General features: G+C 42.2%; 1 pseudogene across 1 annotated transcript; it reads left to right on the plus strand.

Annotated features, from left to right (window-relative positions):
- Positions 1 to 8,016: 8,016 nt before the first annotated feature.
- On the plus strand, positions 8,017 to 9,846 carry LOC309630216 (transcriptional enhancer factor TEF-4 pseudogene; annotated as a pseudogene). The gene has a single exon. The product of its transcript is annotated as a transcriptional enhancer factor TEF-4 pseudogene (transcript).
- The last annotated feature ends 10,741 nt before the right edge of the window (positions 9,847 to 20,587 follow it).

Here is a 20,587-nt window from a genome sequence, read left to right on the forward strand (position 1 = left end):
TTTCACCACATGATCTATATTTCTGACTTCTTCTTCTCCCCCAATTTCATTGCACTTGAATCACTTGGACTTTTTTTTGATTCCTCAAATACATCTGGCTCATTCCCATCTTAGAGCCTTGGTCCTTGCTCTTCCATTTACCCAGAAAGCCCTACTTCTAAGTCTTTGTATAGCTGGCTTCTTGGGGTTGTTCAGGTATTAGCTCAAATGGCACGTCCTTGGTGAGTTCTTTCCTGACCACCAACCCAAATTAGCAACTTTGTCCTCAACATGTGCCCAGAGAGCGCCCATTCTCTCCATCACATTATCCATTTTATTGTCTCCCAAGAACTCATTACTATTGGAAATTGTCTTGCTCATTTATTTTCTGCCTGTTTTAGTGTTTCCTCTCCATGAAAGCATAAGCTCTGTGAGAGCAGCAACCCTGTCTGCTTTGTTCACTACCACATCCTCAGCTCTTAGAACAATTCCTGGCACATGGTACACATGTCATGAACGTTTGTTGAATGAATAAATGATTGATTGAACCTACTCTTTCCCACCTTGCTCTTGGAGAGATTTCCTCCTACGTAACATAATGTTTTCTGGAAAACAGAGCAAGTGAGTGACTGAGACTCAGCTATAAAGACTCTTGTGTTGAAAGGACTCATCCCTGGTATGGCAACTTGCCCTTTAATTGGTTTAGTGTCCTGAGGTGACCAAGGAGGAAGGGAACACAAGACTTTATCCAGAGCCCAGCTCTCTCTGTGAGCACATCTAACGTACTCCGTAAGAGCAAGCTGACCTTATTTGTTAAAGGAGCCACGGCTCAGCAACACCCAGCCTATGGGGTGCTTACTGCCTTTTCAACCCATTAGCTCTCCTCTGGTCCTCTGTGAAGGGAAGCATAGACAGAGACCTCCCTCCTCCACTGTGAAAGCCCAGAGCCTCGAGCTCAGTTCAACTCTCAAGTGTGACTATCGTTTTTCCTTTTGGTATATAAATAATTGCTTGCTAGCGTGCCCAGTGCCTGAGATGATTGATAGAAGATGGTTTTTAAAGTATGCATGCACATCAACAAAGCCAGGCTTGGATCACCTTCCAAGGACTTTGCCCCATGGGAAACTTCTTTCAGCACCTCAGGAGGAAGAGACCCGTAATTATTTAAATGAAAGAAGATGGGAGGAGTACTCTTTGGAATGTCATCTCACAGGCTTTCCTGAGTTAGGAGTAATCTCCAGGCACTCTAAACATGCTGGCCAATGTGGAGTTGGCTTTAGCTTCTCAGGGAAGTCTGGGTACAGAGGGTGGGGGAAGAGGCTTCCTACAAGGAATTTTTTTTAAACAACATCTTAAATACAGGAATGGCATCTCTAGGGCAGGGACAGATATTCAGGAGGGAAGGATTGCTCAGTGATGGCGCGAGAGGGTAACCAGACCCAACACAGGGACCATGCCCATTAGAAAGGTAGCCATGGGAGGGGTGTATTTTTTGGCTAGAATACTGAACTATTGGGAAAGCTTTTATTTCTTCACTCACTTTTATAGCTACTGGAAGTATAAAAATATGGTCCATCCTGCATTCACTCACTCATTTATTCATCAGCCAACATTACTGAGTTGCTGTTATGTTTCAGACACCATTTTTGGTTCCAAGGAATCAGCTCTGAACAGTACAGACAGGGCCCCTTTGCACATAGAGATGACATTGTAGAGGTGAAGACAGACATTTAAGAGGTATTTGCGCCAGGAATTAATACAGATATGACTTATATGTAGGTAAGTTGGCCAAATGAAAAGAGGGTCATGAGGCCAGTTTCTTCCCTTTCATACTCCACCTGTTAAAAAAACCCTGCAAGGAGTTGGGGGTGGGATGGGGGCCAATAATAGCCAGAGGCAGAAGGTGAGCAGCAGCCCTGGACCCCAGGGTGCCTATACTCCACCCAGAAAAGGGGAGATCGCTGGAGGCACAGAAACCAAAGGCGCAAAGCTCTCCCCATCTCACTTCCTGCTCCAGCCATGCCCTCAGGGGCAAGTGGCTCTGGGCAGGCCACTGCTGACCCGCCCCGCCCTCAAACCGTTTTCGCCCTCTCTGCTGACAGCTGAAAAGCCACATGTGGTATTTCTCACACAGACTTCCTCACATGTTACATCAGTTCAGGTTCTCCAGGAAGCAGACACCAAGATGGAGTTAGGAGGGCAAGGGATTTCCTGGAGGAGATGACTGAGAAGAAGGCGGGGAGGCAGGGAGAGCCTTCAGACCACAATGCCGTTCTGACCCCATGAAAGACAGAAGGAAGGAAGGAGAATTAAGCAGCAAGAGCCTCAGAGCAGTACAACCCCCAGAAACTCTCAGCCAGCCCCATTGGGAGCTCCGGAACAAGGACTGCCCATGAGAGGAGCCCTGCACTGGACAGAGACCGTCATGTACGTGGTCATTGCCTGTTGCTGCCCAGAAGAGTGGGGCCTCGGCTGTAACACAGCAACGGATCCTGGGGGCGGTGCAGCCGGAGCCTATTAGCTCCTCTGGACAGGTTCCCTCTTGAAGGGAGAGCTGCGTGGCTCACTCCAGTGGCTGCCCACAGGGTCAGCCATGCTGGTGGCCTCACTCACGGTTCCAGTCTCCACTGCCGTGATGGACACCAAGGGAGGCTTTCCATAAGCAGAGCCTTTGGCCTCTGGGGAAGACAGTAGGGTTGAGATGGGGGCAGTGGGCACAGAGGGCGCAGGCGGACCCCTGGGGTTTGAGGAGACACCAGAAACTTTGTCAAGGCTCAAGAGGTGCCAGCTGTGATGGCTGAATGACAACTGGGGGTCTCAGTGGTGGGAAGTGCAGCCACAGGGCGACAGGAAGTGGCTGACCGCCAGGAGTGGCCACGTGGACAGGCCAGTGATGACACAATCCTCACAGGCAGGCAGCCCAGCCCGCAAGTTTAGTTCCTCTTCCTTGGTTCCCTATATTCTCCTTGGGGCAAATCTAGACACCCGCCTCTATAAACACCCATCTACACCCAATGGTGTCAATCCTTATGATCTTCAGGAGCTTAGTAACTGATATCAAAGAAAACACCTGAAAATTGTTTTGATAAAAAATTCAAGAATTAAGCTGAATCTATCTTAAACTAATTTTAAGTCATATTTCTCAAAATAGAATAGAACATCTTAGCAGTATCTTTAGTCTAATTTAATAGTTCTTTGAAAAACTCATCCTGAATATTGCATCCAATGTTAAGAGGCCCCTGGACACACCAAGGATTATATTGTATCGTGAAATGAGGAGTACACTGAACTAAAATCTCTGTAGCTAAGGTCCAAAGAAAAAATAAAATGAAATAAAACAATGCTAACCCAGCGAGAGGGGCCCCATACTTTTGAGAACCCCACATGTTACAGACACAAAATCCAAACATCCACCCTCGTGATGAGCACCACTGAGAGCCTGGGAAAACTTATCCCCAGAGCTTTTGTCCTGAATCCTCAAAACAAAGTGACTGTCGGATTGCTGTGAAGGGGCGGCCTCAGAGAGGTGCAGTGTGCTTAGGTGGAGATGGGGTGCTCAGATCAAGAAAGACAAATTAACCTGCCTGATCCTTCCTCTCAGAAAGTATGAATGCAATAGATTCTTACATAACAGAATATAATTTCCCAGTCGTACTGAGCATCTACTTTCCTGTTCTCTTCCTGTTCCAGTGTGTGTTTCTAGATGTTCTCAATTAGTGCTGCATTCACAGCAGTTGTGTATATATGGTGGCTAAGGAACATTTTACAGTTTTATTACATCATTCCCATTGCTGTTAACTTTGGTTGTCAGCTGAATCTGTAACGTTTCAGTACATAAGCCTCCCTTTGCACTCTTGGCCTGGGCCCCTCAAATCTGAGGATCAGGCCTGGACTGTGGTACCCCTGTTACCCAGAAGAAGTCAACAAAAGGATCCATAAAATTGGGCCACAGTTCATGAAAATATTCCCATGATGGATCGTTAGCAATGGTGATAATCACAGCAGCAGTTCTATAAACACACCCAAAGGCACTGGGTCTTACACATTCTGCTCTTGTAATCAGCTCTTTGCCCTGTTCTGTGTGGTATCTCTGTGTACTGCTGTAAGAAGCATCCCTCACACCCCAGCTTGTAAAGGAAAGACCACGTCTTGTTCTACTTCAGCCCTCGTCCTCCCAGTCAGGGAATCCGGGCTGTCTGAAGTCTGCTCCCTGGTGGGCTCTGGAGACATGCTTCCAGATAGCCTCCGCACTCATCCTCTGCCCCAGCACTGCTGCCCCTCTGCCTAATGTCCACGTGAAGGCATGTCTCCTTGGGTGGCTGGGCTGAGCCCCACCAGAGCCTTGCTGCGGGGCCCAGCCTAGAGACCTAACTCTGACATTGGCCCCTCACCCATGACCGGAAATCTCTCCTCCACCGCTGCTCCACGCATCTTCTCAGACAGCGCCAGGCTCCTTCTGCTGAGCCCCTTGTCTGGTTGGCTGGCTTCTCCCAGCCCCCAGACGTCCTCTGAGGACCTCTTGTGGCACCTGCCATATGGCTCTCCACCCTCACCCCACCTAATCCCCAGGCAACTCCATGGCACTCGCTCAGTCCTGAGAGAGCAGGTCTCTCCCTCCCCAGACGATGTGGTAGTACTGCATGGTTCCTTTAAAAATAGACACTTAGGGACTTCCCTGGTAGTCCAGAGGCTAAGACTTCGCGCTCCCAATGCAGGGAGCTCGGGTTCGATCCCCTGTCAGGGAACTAGATCCCACATGCCGCAACTAAAGACTTTGCATGCTGCAACTAAAGATCCCACGTGCCACAACGAAGATTGAAGATCTCGCGTGCCACAACTAAGACCCAGCGCAGTCAAATAAATAAAATAAATAAATAAATATTTTTAAAAATAATAATAAAAAGATAAAAATAGACATTTAGTCTGTCCCCCGCATGACCCTTTCAAAGTAGTCATTTTTCTCAGTTTCAAAGAAAAAGAAGGAAAAGGACATGCTACGATCCAATTCCACTGATTCTTTGTTACACATCAAATGATCCACCTGACAGCTTCTCAGCTGCCGAAGATTTCCATTTCCAACCTGCTTCTCAGAGCTAGGCACGCTCAGGAGGGGAGATCAGAGACAGCATCCACCAGACACCACACATCTCAGGAGAAGTTCTGGAGTCTAGTTCTGGAGTCTTCCCAATGGAACCCAAGGCCTCCTTCACGTGTCCAAACTATCAGAGATGGAAGACCAGGAAAGCCATGCAGCGTGGTCCCCTAATTTTACAGGTGGGGAAACAGAGGGGCACCGAGGAGAAGCAACTGAGCCAGATCACTCTGGAGTCAGCTGCAGGGCAGGAGCTCTGACCCAGGCTGCTTCTCATCACAGAAAGTCTGTGGATTCTGTTCCCAAGAAACAAGCCCACACTTCTTCGGTAAATAGGAAGGGACTTCCAGGACCCTTTCACCACCCCGAAAGGAGAATTGTGGCCAGGAAGTGTGGGCAGAAGTCCTTGGGCAGTCGCCAACCGAGCTGCCCAGCTCCAAACTCATATGGGCCTGGGCATAAGAAGAAAGTGTGAGAGCAGGAGAAGGGGAAGGGGCAGTGGAGACCCCCTCTGTTTCTGCATCCTCTGGTCTCTGCCCCCACCTCCCTTGCCATTCCTGGATCCACACTCCTCCTTCCCACTGCAACGCATCCTGCCTGGCCTTCCCCACTGTCTCATCACCTGTGCCTCCTTCTGAGCAGAACAACAGCAAGGTGAGAAGATGCTCAGGAAAGTAAAGGAAGAGGGTGTTAAGTAGGTGAGATACACATCTGATACAGAGAGAGCATTTGATACAGCTCCCCGAGGAGAAAGAACTACAGCCCTCATGCTGACTGTGGAGCTTCTTAGGTCAGTTGCCTCAACCTTGGCAGCACAATGGAATTACCTAAATAGCTTTAAAAAATACAGATGCCTGGACCCATCTAGAGACTGACATTTTTTTTTCAGTACTTCTGAGCATCAGGATTTGTAAACACTCCCTTGATTATTCTAATATGTACCCAGGGTTGAGACCCAGTTCTTAGAAGAAAAGTCCCTGGTCCATCTTATACTGGGTTCTCTGCTTCAAGAAGAAGCAAATAATGTTTAGATAGAAAATACTCAAATCCTTTTCCTATCCTATTCTCAGCCTGCACACCAGGAATTACAATTGTTCTAGATTAAACTGTCAGATTTTCTGCTGAGATCCTTTTCCTGGCATCCTGGGCCTCTGCTACCATTGTCAAATCTCCATACCTCATATTCTCCAAAGTCCTTTCCAGTTCCCAAAGTCCCTTGGTATGTGGCTCTATAAAAAATGTTTAGAATCACCACTGCTATGAATGTGGTCTTTTTAAAAATCCATCTTTCCTTTCTAGGCATGATAGAGTAACTGGTACCAGGCTTGTCCTCCCACTATTAAAAAAATGATAAAATTGGACAAAACGTATGAAACTGCTGTTTCCAAGTACAGGACAACAGGCAGTGCAGGACACTGGTCGAGGAGAGTTAGGAAGCACAGTGAGCCCTACAATTGCTCTGGCTTTCTGTCAGGAGCCACTTTTCCAGACAGTGGTGCAGAATAACATTACAGTCTTGTCAAGTTAAACAGACAGAGATCAGAGTTCAGAGAGGCAGAAATGGCTGGAATTTATGGGGCTGAGTACTAGAGAGGAAAGAACTATGGGAAGAAGGAGTTCCTGGATCTACATAGTGGTCTCCTTGAGTCTATTGCTGAAAACCAAGCTGTGAATGCTTAGGGTGAAACTCCAAGAGGCTATGCAAAGAAGTACTGGGAATCTGTGGTGCACAATCCCAGAGCTTACTCAGGGATATGAGATAGTATAGATCCAGCCAAGGAAGAGAGTTCACTGGACACCAAGGGCACTTAGTAGAGACCCTAGGGGGTTATATCTTAACAGTAGAGCTAAAATAGACCTAAAGTAAAGGCGACTCTAGACCTGCCTTAACAAATTTAAAAGCAAATCTTCAAAAAATTGAATTGATCCTAAATTCCCCAAGTGTATGCTGAAACAAAATTCAATATTCTTTAAAGAGAAAAACAAAAAACAAAAAAATCCACTCAAAAAGGCTAGTGTGACAATGCCTAGCACCCAACAAAAATTTACTAGACATACAAAGATGCAGGAAAATGTGACCCATAACTAGGAAAAAAATCGGCAACAGAAGCATACCTAGAACTGACAGAGATTTTGGAATAAGCAAACAATTATATTAAAACAGCTATTATATATATGTTAACATAAATAGGCATAATGAAGAAAGAAATAGAAGGGTTAAGAAAGAACAAATAGAAATTCTGGGGATAAAATATACAATATCTGAAATGAAAAGTTTAGTGAATGGAATTACCATCAGATAAAATACTGCAGAAGAAAATGCAAGTGAATTTGAAGATGGAACAATAGAAATTCTCAAACTGACACATGGAAAGGAAAAAAAAACTGAAAAAAGTAATAGAACTTGTGAACCATGAAAACAAGTCAAGTGGTTGAACATATGTGTTCATATAGAAATGATGTCTGAAATATTTCCAAATTTGGTAATTTTTTTTTGAATCACAGATCTAATTAGCTCTACTAACCTCCAAGAAGGGCATACACAAATAAAACAACATGAAGGCATATTGCTAAAACCAAGGATAAGGAGAAAATCTTAAAGGCAGACAGAGAAAAAAAAAAAGACATACAACATAAAGAAAACAAAATGAGGGGGCTTCCCTGGTGGCGCAGTGGTTAAGAATCTGCCTGCCAATGCAGGGGACACGGGTTCGAGCCCTGGTCTGGGAAGATCCCACATGCCGCGGAGCAACTAAGCCCATGAGCCACAACTACTGAGCCTGCGCGTCTGGAGCCTGTGCTCCGCAACGGGAGAGGCCGCGACAGTGAGAGGCCCGCGCACCGCGATGAAGAGTGGCCCCCATTTGCCGCAACTAGAGAAAGCCCTCACACAGCAACGAAGACCCAACACAGCTGAAAATAAATAAATAAATTTTAAAAAAAAGAAAACAAAATGAGAATTCCCATAAATTTATCATCAGAAAAAATGCAAGCCAGAAGACAATGAAATGGTATTTTTTAAATGCTGAAAGAAAAAACAAATCAGTCCAGAATTCTATAAGAAGTGAAAATAGGCTTCAAAACTAAAGGTGAAATAAAGATATTTTCAGACAAACAAAAGTTGAGAGAATTCATTGTCAACAGACCTACTTTACAAAATAATATTTTTTATAAATATAAATAGAAAATTTTTATAAATATAAATAGAATTTTTTCAGGCTGAAGAAAAATGACTCTGATGGAATCTGGTACCTACACAAAGGAATGAAAAGTGTCAGAAATAGTAAATAAGTTGGTAAATATAAAATACCTTTTCCTCATTTAAAAATTTATTTAGGGCAGCTCCCCAGCCCCAGGCCGGGAGGCCCAGATGGGGGAACCCCGGGCTGGGGTCCCCCTGGACGATGGCAGCGGCTGGACAGGAAGTGAGGAAAGAAGCGAGGAGGGCACTGGCGGCAGTGAGGGGGCGGGCGGAGACGGGGGCCCAGACGCAGAGGGTGTCTGGAGTCCAGACATCGAGCAGAGCTTCCAGGAGGCCCTGGCCATCTACCCACCCTGTGGCCGGCGGAAAATCATCCTGTCCGATGAAGGCAAGATGTATGGTCGGAATGAACTGATTGCCCGCTACATCAAGCTGAGAACAGGGAAGACTCGAACTCGCAAACAGGTCTCTAGTCATATCCAGGTTTTGGCCCGAAGGAAATCGAGGGAAATCCAGTCCAAGCTCAAGGCCCTGAATGTGGACAAGGCTTTCCAGACAATGGCCACCATGTCCTCAGCCCAGCTCACCTCATTACCTTCCCTGCAGGCCAAACTTGGTCCCGCTGGTCCTCAGGCCCCAGAGCTTTTCCAGTTTTGGTCGGGGGGTTCTGGGCCCCCCTGGAATGTTCCAGATTCCAGAAGCCATTCTCGCAGACACCGTTCTCCTTGTCACTGACTCCTCCATCTACTGACCTCACAGGGTACGAGCCCCCCCAAGCCCTCTCACCTCCTGCTTTGTCCCCACCTGCCCCATCACCCCCAGCCTGGCAGGCTCGGGCTCTGGGCACTGCTCGGTTGCAGCTGGTGGAGTTCTCGGCCTTTGTGGAACCTCCGGATTCAGCTGACTCTTACCAGAGGCACCTGTTTGTACACATCAGCCAGCACTGCCCCAGCCCCGGAGCACCCCCCCTCGAGAGTGTGGACGTCCGGCAGATCTATGACAAATTCCCTGAGAAAAAGGGTGATCTGCGGGAGCTGTATGATCGTGGGCCCCCCCACGCCTTCTTCCTGGTCAAGTTCTGGGCGGACCTGAACTGGGGCCCGAGTGGCGAGGAGGTGGGGGCCGGCGGTAGCAGTGGTGGCTTCTATGGAGTGAGCAGCCAGTACGAGAGCCTGGAGCACATGGCCCTCACCTGTTCCTCCAAGACGCAGCGTGCCCAGCTGAAGGACGGGAGGTTCGTGTACCGCCTGCTGCGCTCACCCATGTGTGAGCACCTGGTGAATTTCCTGCACAAGCTTTGGCAGCTACCCAAGTGCTATATGATGAACAGTGTCCTGGAGAACTTCACCATCCTCCAGATGGTGACAAACAGAGACACCCAGGAACTGCTGCTCTGCACCGCCTATGTCTTCGAGGTCTCCACCAGTGAGCGGGGGGCCCAGCACCACATTTACCGCCTGGTCAGGGACTGAAGGGGGACCCCAGAAGTGGCTCACCCCCGGAATACCCTCCTCCCAGGAAGGACCTCCAGCTTTCCTCATGCTTCTTACTTGGTGGGGGTGGGGGTGGGCTGCTCCCTCTTGGGACCTTAAAAGCTCGGTGGTGAGTCGAATGGGCTGGGACTGAGAGGATGGATGGATCCTGATATTGGGACCTGACAGGGGTGTCTGAAAGGACAGATCACTCCAGAGCATTTGACACTGGGGACAGGAGTGAGACAACCCCTGGGACAGCACTGGTTTCTGTCTCTGACAGGCAACCTCCCCCTTCTCTGTTTTGGATGTTTTGGAGGGCCCCAGTTACACATTGGCTTGTCCCTCTCTGTTTTTCAGCACCCCCTTCTTCCCAATCTGCCTCTCCTTACCAGCCCCATCCCGGGACCCTGATATTGAATTTTGAATGTTAACCCTTTCTGTGCAGGAGTAGAACCAGGTGGGCCCTGGAAATATATATATATTTTTTAATATAACAAGAGATGTTTATAAGTGGGTGTTAGGGTCGTGACTTTTTCTCAGCTGGACAAGCAGTGGGGTGAGGCTTTTAAATCTCATGTCCTCTTCTAAATGAGCCGTGGGGCTAGACTGTGTTGCCTCCTTCTCCTCCCCTCCCCTCAAAGTGTGTTGGTTTGTGTTTTGACAGAGGATAAAGCTATTTTACAAAAAAAAAAAAAAATTTATTTAGGAGATAACTGGCTGTTCGAAGAAAAAAATAATAACAATATATTGTAGGATTCATAACAGAAGTAATATGTAGGATAACAATAGGACAAAGGATTAGGGGCTTAAATATATTGCTGTAAATTTCTCTATTACACCTGAAGTGATATAATATTATTTAAATGTAGACTGTGGTAAGTTAAAGATATACATTGTAAATCTTATTGCAACCAGTAAAAAATAAAACAAGACATATAGCTAAAAACTAAAAGTGGAGTTGAAGTGAAATACCAACTGGATTAAAAAAAAAGAAAACAGCCCCAACTATATGCTGTCTATAAGAATCCTACTTTAATCATAAAGACTCATAAAAGTTAAAGGTAAAAATGTCTTTTGTAGAAAGGGATATAAAATGCAAATACTAACTATAAGAAAGCTAACAATGCTATATTAATATTAATTAAGTAGGCTTTAGTTCAAAGAATATTATCAAAGGTAAAGATGGACATTTCATAATGATAAAAGTGTCAATTCCCCAAGAGGACATAACAATCCTAGACATTTATGTACCCAAAAGTAAAACTTCACACCACATGAAGCAAAAACTAACAGAACTGAAAAGAGAAATAGACTTTATCCATAATTATAGTTAGATATTTCAACATTTCTCTATTAATTTATAGAACAAGTAGACAGAAAAACTGGCTAGTATATAGGAGATTTGAACAGTAATTAGCCAACTTGATTTCATAACATTTATAGAACACTCCACCAAAAACAGCAGAACATACATTCTTTTTAAGTACACATGGAACATTCACCAGTATAGACCATATTCTGGGCCATAAAACAAGTCTCAATAAATATAAAAATATTGAAGTATATGTTCTCTGCCCACTCAGAATTAAATTAGAAATTGGTAACAAATATATCTAGGGGGAAAATTCCCCAAATATTTGGAAATTAAAAAACAAGCTTCCTAATAACTTATGGGTCAAAGAAGAAATGATGAAAATATTTTGAAGTGGATGAAAATGAATACACAACATATCAAAATTAGACCAATATAGCTAGAGCAGTACTTGGTAAAAATTAATAGCTTTATATGTTTATATTTGAAAAGGTCTAAAATCAAGTATATAAGCTTCCACTTTAAGAAGCTAAAAAATGAAGATCAAATTAAACCCAAAGTAGAGAGAGTGAAAATCAATGAAAATGGACAAACGATAAGAACATCAATTTTTAACCTCTAGTTTTTTTTTAAAAGATCAGTAAAATTGATAAACAGTTAGGTAGATTGACCAAGAAGAAAACAGAGAAGACACAAATTGCTAATATCAGGAATGAAAGAGGGCACATCATTACAGATGCTATAGACATTAAAAGGATGAAAGGGAATATTAGGAACAACTCTATGCCAATAAATTTGACAACTTAAATGAACAAATCATTTGAAAAATACAATTTAACAAAACTGGAAAAGGAGAAATAAAACGTCTGAATAATCATATGCTTACTAAAGAAATTGAATTTGTAAATAAATTTCTTTCCATAAGGAAAACTGCAGTCCTAGATGGTATCACTAATGGATTCTTTTGAACATTTCAGAAAGAACTAATATTAGTACTACATAAATTCTTTATAAAAGAGAGGAGGGAACATTTCCCAACTTGGTTTATGAGGGCAGCATTACCTTGTTACTAAAATCAAGCAAAGATGTTACAAGAAAAGAAAACTATAGACCAATATCCCTCATGAATACAAACACAAAAATATCTAACAAGACATTAGCACAGAAAGTTTAGCAATATTTAAAAGGGGTAAAGTATTATGAACAAGTAGGGTTTATCCCAGGAATGCAAACTTGACAACATTTGAAAATCAATCAACATAATCCACCATATTGACAGAATAAAAGAGAAAAACAACATGACTGTCTCAAGAAAAAAAAAAAAGACATTTGACGTAATTCCACATCTATTCATGGTAAAAACTCTCAACCAATCAGAAACAGAGGGGAATTTCCTCAACCTATAAACAGCATCAATGAAAAACCTACAGCTAACTTCATATCTAATAGTAAAGATAGAATGCTTTCTCCCTGAGATCAGGGAGAAGGAAAGAATGTCTGCTATCATCATTTCTATCCAACATTGTACAGGAGGTCTTAGTCAGTGTAAGACACAAGCACAGGAAATAAAGGGCATTCAGATTGGAAAGTAAGAAGTAAAACTACACTGTTTACTGTGTACAGAGTTTCAGCTGAGGAAGATGAAAAAGTTCTGGAGATGGATGGTAGTAATTGTTGCACAACATTGTGAATGTACTTAATGTTACAGAACTTTACATTTTAAAATGGTTAAAATGATAAATTTTATGTTATATATATTTTACCACAATACAAATTAATAAACCTTTAAAAAGTAAAATTGTATTTTCAGATAACACAATTGTGTACATAGAAAATCTAATGAGCCTACAAAATGTTACTAGAAGTAATAAGTTCTAGATATCAGAATACAAAGTCAATATACAAAAATCAAACAGAAGTATTTCTATACAGTAGCAATGAACAATTCGAACAGAAATTTTATAATTCCATTTACAATACCACTGAAAAAGCATGATATATTTAATAATAAATTTAACAAAAAATGTGCAGACAGGTACTCAAAACTACAACATATCACTAAAGGAAGTTAAAGATGAACTAAATAAATGGAGACAGAGTACATGAATTGTAAGACTCAATATCATTAAGAAATCAAATCCCCCCAAATTGATCTATAGATTCAATGTGATGTTCATGAGTTGAATCTAAAATTTATAAAGGAGTACAAAGGATCTAGAATAGTTAAGAATATTTTTATAAACAACAAATTTGGAGTTCTTACCTACCTGATTTCAAGACTTACTAAGTACTATAACTATCAAGACAATATGGCAGGGGACCTTCAAGATAGTGGAGGAGTAAGACGTGGAGATCACCTTCCTCCCCACAAATACATCAGAAATACATCTACATGTGGAACAACTCCTACAAGACACCTACTGAATGCTGACAGAAGACCTCAGACTTCCCAAAGGCAAGAAACTCCCCACGTACCTGAGGTGCACGAGGAGAGGGGATACAGAGCACCACCTAAACGAGCTTAGAGACGGGCACGAGCCGCGGCTATCAGCACGGACACCAGAGACAGGAATGAAATGCTAACGCTGCTGCTACAGCCACCAAGAAGCCTGTGTGCAAGCACAGGTCAATCTCCACACCTCCCCTCCTGGGAGCCTGTGCAGCCCGCCACTGCCAGGTTCCTGTGATCCAGGGACAACTTCCCCGGGAGAACGCATAGAGAGCCTCAGGCTGTTGCAACGTCATGCCTCTGCCTCCACAGGCCTGCCACGCATTCTGTACCCCGCCCTCCTCCCGGCCTGAGTGAGCCAGAGCCCCCTAATCAGCTGCTACTTTAACCCCATCCTGTCTGGGCGGGGAACAGATGCCCTCGGGCAACCTACAGGCAGAGGCGGGGCCAAATCCAAAGCTGAACCCCAGGAGCTGTGTGAACAAAGAAGAGAAAGGGAAATTTCTCCCAGCAGCCTCAGGAGCAACAGATTAAATCTCCACAATCAACTTGATGTACCCTGCATCTGTGAAATACCTGAATAGACAATGAATCATCCCAAAATTGAGGTGGTGGACTTTGGGCAACTGTAGACTTGGGGTTTGCTTTCTGCATCAAATTTGTTTCTGGTTTTATGTTTATCTTAGTTTAGTGTTTAGAGTTTATTATCATTGGTAGATTTGTTTATTAATTTGGTTGATCTCTTCCTCCTTTTTTTTTAATATATATATATATATATTTTTTTTTCCTTTTTCTCTTTTTGAGAGTGTGTATGTGTATGCTTCTTTGTGTGATTTTGTCTGTATAGCTTTGCTTTTACCATTTGTCCTAGGGTTCTGTCTGTCCGTTTTGTTTTTGTTTTTCTTTTAGTATAGTTTTTAGTGCTTGTTATCATTGGTGGATTTGTTTTTTGATTTGGTGGCTCTCTTCTTTATTTCTTTTTTTTATTACTTTTAATTTTTTTATTTTTAATAATTATTTTTTATTTTAATAACTTTATTTTATTTTATTCTTTCTTTCTTTCTTTTTTTTCTCCCTTTTCTTCTGACTGAGTGGCTGACAGTGTCTTGGTGCTCTGGCTGGGTGTCAGGCCTGTGCCTCTGAGGTGGGAGAGATGAGTTCAGGACATTTGTCCATCAGAGACCTTCTGGCTCCATGTAATATCAAATGGCAAAAGCTCTCCAAGAGATCTCCATCTCAACACTAAGACCCAGCTCCACTCAATGACCAGCAAGCTACAGTGCTTGACACCCTATGCCAAACAACTAGCAAGACAGGAACACACCCCACCCACTAGCAGAGAGGCTGCCTAAAATCATAATAAGGTCACAGACACCCCAAAACACACCACTGGATGCAGTCCTGCCCACCAGAAAGACAAGATCCAGCCTTATCCACCAGAACACAGGCACTAGTCCCCTCCACCAGGAAGTCTACACAACCCACTGAACCAACCTTACCCACTGGGGGCAGACACCAAAAACAATGGGAATTACGATCCTGCAGCCTGCAGAAAGGAGACCTCAAACACAGTAAGCTAAGCAAAATGAGAAGACAGAGAAATACACAGCAGATGAAGGAGCAAAGTAAAAACCCACCAAACCAAACAAATGAAGACGAAATAAGCAGTCTACCTGAAAAAGAATTCAGAGTAATAATAGAAAGATGATCCAAAATCTTGGAAATAAAATGGTGAAAATGCAAGAAACGTTTAACAAGGACCTAGAAGAACTAAAGAGCAAACAAACCATCATGAACAACACAATAAATGAAATTAAAAATTCTCTAGAAGGAATCAATAGCAGAATAACTGAGTCAGAAGAATGGATAAGTGACCTGGAAGATAAAATAGTGGAAATAACTACTGCAGAGCAGAATAAAGAAAAAAGAATGAAAAGAATTGAGGACAGTCTCAGAGACCTCTGGGACAACATTAAACGCACCAACATTCGAATTATATGAGTCCCAGAAGAAGAGAAAAAGAAAGGGACTGAGAAAATATTTGAAGAGATTATAGTTGAAAACTTCCCTAATATGGGAAAGGAAATAGTTAATCAAGTCTAGGAAGGGCAGAGAGTCCTATAAAGGATAAATCCAAGGAGGAACATGCCAAGACACATATTAATCGAAATATCAAAAATTAAATACAAAGAAAAAATATTAAAAGCAGCAAGGGAAAAACAGCAAATAACATACAAGGGAATCCCCATAAGGTTAACAGTTGATCTTTCAGCAGAAACTCTGCAAGCCAGAAGGGAGTGGCAGGACATATTTAAAGTGATGAAAGGGAAAAACCTACAACAAAGATTACTCTACCCAGTGAGGATCTCATGCAGATTCAACGGAGAAATTAAAACCTTTACAGACAAGCAAAAGCTAAGAGAATTCAGCACCACCAAACCAGCTTTACAACAAATGCTAAAGGAACTTCACTAGGCAGGAAACACAAGAGAAGGAAAAGACCTACAATAACAAACCCAAAACAATTAAGAAAACGGTAATAGGAAAATACATATCAATAATTACCTTAGGGTCATTCCAGGAGATGTTTCGCAAGACTGATGGCCCTTTTATTTAACTTCCTCACCGCCTCTCCCTCTCTGATTCTATAAAAGAAACTGGCATCCAGACCCAGATAAGATGGTTTTTCAGAGACACTAGTCTGCCATCTTCTCAGTCTGCTGGGCTTCTGAATAAAGTCGTATTCCTCGCCTCAAAAAAAAAAAAAAAAAATTACCTTAAATGTAAATGGATTAAATGCTCCCACCAAAAGACATAGACTGGCTGAATGGATACAAAAACAAGACCCGTATATATGCTGTCTACAAGAGATCCACTTCAGGCCTAGGGACACATACAGACTGAAAGTGAGGGGATGGAAAAAGATATTCCATGAAAATGGAAATCAAAAGAAAGCTGGAGTAGCAATTCTCATATCAGACAAAATAGACTTTAAAATAAAGACTATTATAAGAGACAAAGAAGGACACTACATAATGATCAAGGGATCAATCCAAGAAGAAGATATAACAATTGTAAATATTTATGCACCCAACAGAGGAGCACCTCAATACATAAGGCAAATGCTAACAGACGTAAAAGGGGAAATCGACATAACACAAAAATAGTAGGGGACTTTAACATCCCACTTTCATCAATGGACAGATCATCCAAAATGAAAATAAATAAGGAAACAAGCTTTAAATGACACATTTAAACAAGATGGACTTAATTGATATTTATAGGACATTCCATCCAAAAAAACAGAATACACTTTCTTCTCAGGTTCTCATGGAATATTCTCCAGGATGGATCATATCTTGGGTCACAAATCAAGCCTCAGTAAATTTAAGAAAATTGAAATCGTATCAAGTATCTTTTTCTACTACAACGCTATGGGACTAGACATCAATTACACGAAAAAATAGGTAAAAAATACAAACACATGGAGGCTAAACAATACACTACTTAATAATCAAGAGATCACTGAAGAAATCAAAGGGGAAATCAAAAAATACCTAGAAACAAATGACAATGAAAACATGACAACACAAAACCTATGGGATGCAGCAAAAGCAATTCTAAGAGGGAAGATTATGGCAATACAATCCTACCTCAAGAAACAAGAAACACCTCAAATAAACAACCTAACCTTACACCTAAAGCAATTAGAGAAAGAAGAACAAAAAACCCCAAAGTTAGCAGAAGGAAAGAAATCATAAAGATCAGATCTGAAATAAATGAAAAAGAAATGAAGGAAACAATAGCAAAGATCAATAAAACTAAAAGCTGGTGCTTTGAGAAGATAAACAAAATTGATAAACCATTAGCCAGACTCATCAAGAAAAAAAGGGAGAAGACTCAAATCAATAGAATTAGAAATGAAAAAGGAGACGTAACAACTGACACTGCAGAAATACAAAAGGATCATGAGAGATTTCTACAAGCAACAATATGCCAATAAAATGGACAACCTGGGGGCTTCCCTGGTGGTGCAGTGGTTGAGAATCTGCCTGCCGATGCAGGGGACACGGGTTCGAGCCCTGGTCTGGGAAGATCCCACGTGCCGCGGAGCAACTAGGCCCGTGAGCCACAACTACTGAGCCTGCACGTCTGGAGCCTGTGCTCCACAACAAGAGAGTCCACGAGAGTGAGAGGCCCATGCACCATGATGAAGAGTGGCCTCCACTTGCCGCAACTGGAGAAAGCCCTTGCACAGAAACGAAGACCCAACACAGCCAAAAAATAAATAAATAAATAAATAAATAAGAATTTTTTTTTAAAAATGGACAAACTGGAAGAAATGGACAAATTCTTAGAAAAGCACAACCTTCCGAGACTGAACCAGGAAGAAATAGAAAATATAAACAGACCAATCACAAGCACTGAAATTGAAACTCTGATTAAAAATCTTCCAACAAACAAAAGCCCAGGACCAGCTGGCCTTACAGGCGAATTCTATCAAACATTTAGAGAAGAGCTAACACCTATCCTTCTCAAAGTCTTCCGAAATATAGCAGAGGGAGGAACACTCCCAAACTCATTCTATGAGGCCACCATCACCCTGATAACCAAAACCAGACCAAAGATGTCACAAAGAAAGAAAACTACAGGCCAATATCACTGATGAACATAGATGCAAAAATCCTCAACAAAATACCAGCAAACAGAATCCAACAGCATATTAAAAGGATCATACACCATGATCAAGTGGAGTTTATCCCAGGAATGCAAGGATTCTTCAATATATGCAAATCAATCAATGTGATAAACCATATTAACAAATTGAAGGAGAAAAACCATACGATCATCTCAATAGATGCAGAAAAAGCTTTTGACAAAATTCAACACCCATTTATGAAAAACACCCTCCAGAAAGTAGGCATAGAGGGAACTTACCTCAACATAATAAAGGCTATATATGACAAACCCCAGCCAACATCATTCTCAGTGGTGAAGACTGAAACCATTTCCACTAAGATCAGGAACAAGACAAGGTTGCCCACTCTCATCACTATTATTCGACATAGTTTTGGAAGTTTTAGCCACAGCAATCAGAGAAGAAAAAGAAATAAAAGGAATCCTAGTCGGAAAATAACAAGTAAAGCTGTCACGATTGGCAGATGACATGATACTATATACATAGAGAATCCTAAAGATGCTACCAGAAAACTACTAGAGCTAATCAATGAATTCGGTAAAGTAGCAGGATACAAAATTAATGCACAGAAATCTCTTGCATTCCTATATACTAATGATGAAAAATCTGAAAGAGAAATTAAGGAAACACTCCCATTTACCACTGCAACAAAAACAATAAAATACCTAGGAATAAACTTACCTAAGGAGACAAAAGACCTGTATTCAGAAAACTATAAGACACTGATGAAAGAAATTAAACATGATACCAACAGATGGAGAGATATACCATGTTCTTGGATTGGAAAAATCAACATTGTGAAAATGACTATACTACCCAAAGCAATCTACAGATTCAATGCAATCCCTATCAAACTACCACTGGCATTTTTCACAGAACTAGAACAAAAAATTTCACAATTTGTATGGCAACACAAAAGACCCCGAATAGCCAAAGCAATCTTGAGAAAGAAAAATGGAGCTGGAGGAATCAGGCTCCCTGGCTTCAGACTATACTACAAAGCCACAGTAATCAAGACAGTATGGTACTGGCACAAAAACAGAAATATAGGTCAATGGAAGAGGATAGAAAGCCCAGAGATAAACCCACGCGCATATGGTCACCTTATTTTTGATAAAGGAGTCAAGAATATACAATGGAGGGCTTCCCTGGTGGCACAGTGGCTGGGAATCCGCCTGCCAATGCAGGGGACACGGGTTCGAGCCCTGGTCTGGGAGGATCCCGCATGCCGCGGAGCAGCTAAGCCCGTGTGCCACAGCTGCTGAGCCTGCGCTCTGGAGCCCACGAGCCACAACTGCTGAGGCCCTCGTGCCTAGAGCCCAAGCTCCGCAACAGGAGAAGCCACGCAATGAGAAGTCTGAGCACTGCGACTAAAGAGTGGCCCCTGCTTGCCACAACTAGAGAGAGCCCTCGCACAGCAATGAAGATCCAATACAGCCAAAAATAAATAAATAAATAAATTTATTAAAAAATAAAGAATATACAATGGAGAAAAGACAGCCTCTTCAATAAGTGGTACTGGGAAAACTGGACAGCTACATGTAAAAGAATGAAATTAGAACACTCCCTAACACCATACACAAAAATAAACTCAAAATGGATTAAAGACCTAAATGTAAGGCCAGACACTATAAAACTCTTAAAGGAAAGCATAGGCAGAACACTCTATGACAGAAATCACAGCAAGATCCTTTTTGACCCACCTCCTAGAGAAATGGAAATAAAAACAAAAATTAAAAAATGGAACCTAATGAAACTTAAAAGCTTTTGCACAGCAAAGGAAACCATAAACAAGATGAAAAGACAACCCTCAGAATGGGAGAAAATATTTGCAAATGAAGCAACTGACAAAAGATTAATCTCCAAAATTTACAAGCAGCTCATGCAGCTCAATATCAAATAAACAAACAACCTAATCCAAAAATGGGCAGAAGACTTAAGTAGACATTTCTCCAAAGAAGATATACAGATTGCCAACAAACACATGAAAGAATGCTCAACATTACTAATCATTAGAGAAATGCAAATCAAAACTACAGTGAGGTATCACCTCACACCAGTCAGAATGGCCATCATCAAAAATCTACAAACAATAAATGCTGGAGAGGGTGTGGAGGAAAGGGAACCCTCTTGCACTGTTGGTGGGAATGTAAATTGATACAGCTACTATGGAGAACAGTATGGAGGTTCCTTAAAAAATTAAAAATAGAACTACCATATGACCCAGCAATCCCACCACTGGGCACATACCCTGAGAAAACCATAATTCAAAAAGAGTCATGTACCAAAATGTTCATTGCAGCTCTATTTACAATAGCCAGGACATGGAAGCAACCTAAGTGTCCATCATCAGATGAATGGATAAAGAAGATGTGGCAT

The sequence above is a fragment of the Balaenoptera borealis genome (genome assembly GCF_965194805.1).
Source record: "Balaenoptera borealis genome assembly, chromosome: 5".
NCBI lineage: Eukaryota > Metazoa > Chordata > Mammalia > Artiodactyla > Balaenopteridae > Balaenoptera > Balaenoptera borealis.